General features: G+C 37.5%; 1 non-coding gene across 1 annotated transcript; it reads left to right on the forward strand.

Moving 5' to 3' along the window:
• Positions 1-442: 442 nt before the first annotated feature.
• On the forward strand, positions 443-549 carry LOC133296799 (small nucleolar RNA R71). The gene has a single exon (XR_009749555.1). It is a non-coding gene; the product is annotated as a small nucleolar RNA R71 (small nucleolar RNA).
• The last annotated feature ends 2,840 nt before the right edge of the window (positions 550-3,389 follow it).

A 3,389-nucleotide genomic window follows, 5' to 3' on the forward strand; every position in this document is an offset into this window, starting at 1 on the left:
ATTCCTCTGAAAATTTTGGGAATTCTGTGATGGCCTTGGATTATACCAAACTCCATTGACCTGGAACGGCTCAGCTCCCATGCGTGTTGGGCACTCATTAGTCGTATGCTCCCCTTTGCAGTACTCACAGTTAATTGAATTAACTTGAGATGGAGAGACTTGCATTTTGTCTAACTTGGCATTCATATTGGCTAACTGTTGAGAGATTACCTTTTGCTCAGCTAATGACGAATCATTGTTCCCCAGTTGTAGAATTCCTTTCTTTGGTTGAACTGGTTGAACTGCCATAGAGGCATTCTCATTCCTTGCCATGTAGTCTATCTGCTCTAAAGTTTGAGCTGCTATCTTCTTCCCTATTGTTCCACCGGGTGCACTGTTGACAACCATTCTGGAATTTGGTGTCATCCCATTGTAGAAGACTCTGACCTTCTTGGTGTCTGGCAAGTCGTATTGGGGGCACTTTTTGATCAACTCCTGGAATCTGGTCCAGGCTGCACATAAGGTCTCTCTCGGTTGTTGAGGGAAATTGGTGATTTCATTCACCAACTTATTGTACTTTTCCATGGAAAAGTACTCAACAAAGAACTTGGCTGCTAACTCATCCCATGTTCGGATACTGTTAGGAGCTTGTCGATCTAACCATCTGAGGGTTTTCCCAGTCAAAGCAAAAGGAAACAACCGGAGTCTGATTGCATCATCGGACACTCCATGATGCTTAGTTGTATCACATATTGTTAACTTTCCCAAATGAGAGTTAATTTGGTATTTTTATGATGAATTTTCTGCATAAATTCCATATAAGTTATCTTGTTTGCATGATAATTGAGCTAATTATTGCATATTCATGATTAAGTGCTTTGAGATGACTAAGTATGGAAAATGAGGAAATATTCCGTGATTTTGTATAAGAATAGATGATTTGTTGAGTGTTTGTCTTTGCAGGAATAGTTGACGCCAAAAAGCTGTAGCAGAGAAGTTGACAAAGTAATGATATAACAATCGCTACAACATAACAACGAGGACAGGGGAACAACTGAAATTCAAATTTCAAAAGTTAGTTATTCCCCAACAAATGGATAAAGCACCAGCAAGCAAGGATCAAGGACGATCTTGAAGATTAATTCTTATCCCAAAATCCCAAAGATCAAGGACAACAAACTCTTATCTAATCAGCAACAATATTGGCAGAATAAATTCAAGAAGATCAAGATCTTATCCAATCAAGTGCAAACAACCCAAGAAAATAGGGATAAGATAAGGCTGCAGCAGCACAACTCATGGATTTTCGCTCCCAAACCTAAAGCCCAATTAACAACCCATCTTTTCCTATTTAAAGAGGACTACATTACGATTCAAGAAGGCTGGGAAGAATGTAGTACCCCACACACCAGGTTTTAGAGAGAGAAAGTAAGATTCTTGGAGGAAGAAGAGCTGTTGGAGCAAGACCGTGACAAAGTTTTACAACAACATTCGTTTTCATCTTCTTTTCTGTTTTTCAATGAGTTCTTTCTTCCTCTTCTCTGTTTTCTTTTATTCTATTATGAGCTAAATTGCTCCTTAGGTTAGGTGATAAAGTACCTATGTTGTAAGATTGAGATGTATGTCTAAACTTTGTTTTTATTAATGTTTAATTAGTTAATCAACGAGTTTGCTTATTCTTATTCACGTATGCATGTCGAGAGATACATATGTGATATTGAGGAGGTTGGGGCCGAGAGATTTCCGAATCCGGACCCTTGTTGAATTGTGTAGATTAGTTAGGTTAAGAATAACTTAATTAAGTTGTGGGTAAAGAGATCATTCACACCACATAACCTTTGAACTTGAACTTGAACAATTTAGTAATTAGTTTGGCCATAGAGATGTGGGAATTAGTTATTGGGTATATATGTTAGGTTGGCCAAAAGCCCCAGCATACTTTTATGTTCGGTTACTAATTAGTCATTGATATAGCATCGTTATAGCATCGTTTCAGTATTGCTGTATCAGGGAAATTGAACCTGACCTATATCTCATCCATCATTTTAATACCTTAGAATTAGTTTATTGTTTTCTTAGTTTAATTATCTTTTATTTTACAAACCCAATCATAAAAATTAATCATGTTCTAGTTTTTTACTTAAATAATCATTGCTTTATAAATCATCTCCGAGGGAACGATCTTAGACTCACACATCCCTTTATTACTTATGACACGTGCACTTGCGTATTTGTGTGATTGATTTAATTGATTGCAATTTGCACAACAAGTTTTTGGCGCCGTTGCCAGGGATGATTTCTTTAAAGTTTTTTTATTTAAGTGAAGAAATTCTCTCTTCTTTCTATCTTTTCTTTTCTTTGACCTTTCTTCTTTTCTATTTTCAAGTGTTAATTGCAGTGTTTGAGCAGTTCTCCAACCAAGCAAGAAGTGAACTTTAACCTTGAAACTGAAAGGACGTTTCAAGCTCAAAGGAGACAGCAAAGACGTAGCAACGCTACAGCATTACCTGATATGGCAGAAAGAATGGCAGGAGCAAGAGCTAGCAATGAAAAGCCAATTCAGTCTGAGATCTCAATCAGAGCGCAAGGAATCCTAGCACTTATGAACCTTCATTCTCCGATTGTTCAACCAGAAATTACAGCAGCAAATTTTGAATTGAAACCGGTCATGTTTGACATGCTGGAAACAATTGGCCTATTCAGTGGAATGCCTAGTGAAGATCCACTTCTCAACATCAAAAATTTCATGGAGGTAGCAGATAGCTTCAAGATACAAGGAGTTACATCAGATGCATTAAAGATTAAGCTATTTCCCTACTCTCTCACCAAAAGGACTAAGGCATGGCTGAACACACTACAACCTAATTCTATCCGTACATGGGAGGACATGGCTGAAAAGTTCTTGATGAAATTCTTTCCTCCTATGAAAGCAATTCAGTTAAAGAATGATATAATAGCGTTCCAGCAATATGATGATGAAACACCTTATAAAGCATGGGATAGATTCAAGGAATTGCTGCGGAAGTGCCCAAACATGGCATTCCATAATGGATACAAATGGAGACTTTTTACAATGGTCTTAATGATCAAACAAGGGGTGTAGTTGATGCATCAACCAAAGGAGCTCTCTTAGCTAGGACATTCACAGAAGCATATAAAATCCTAGAGAGGATGGCATTTATCAACTACCAGTGTCCAACGGAAAGAATGAATACAACAAAGAAGGATGCTAGAGTACAGGAACATGATGATGTATCAATATTGGCAGAACACATTTCATCTTTGAATAATACAATCAAGTCACTCAATCTGTCTGTCGATGCTAGAGCACATCAAGTGCATGCCATAACCAATGCTATATCATGTGTTTTCTGTAATGGTCCTTATGTTTATGATAATTGTCCAAAACC

Source organism: Gastrolobium bilobum, unplaced genomic scaffold, assembly GCF_033153095.1.
Source record: "Gastrolobium bilobum isolate Gb01-03AN ecotype WA unplaced genomic scaffold, APGP_CSIRO_Gbil_v1 utg394062, whole genome shotgun sequence".
Taxonomy (NCBI): Eukaryota; Viridiplantae; Streptophyta; class Magnoliopsida; order Fabales; family Fabaceae; genus Gastrolobium; species Gastrolobium bilobum.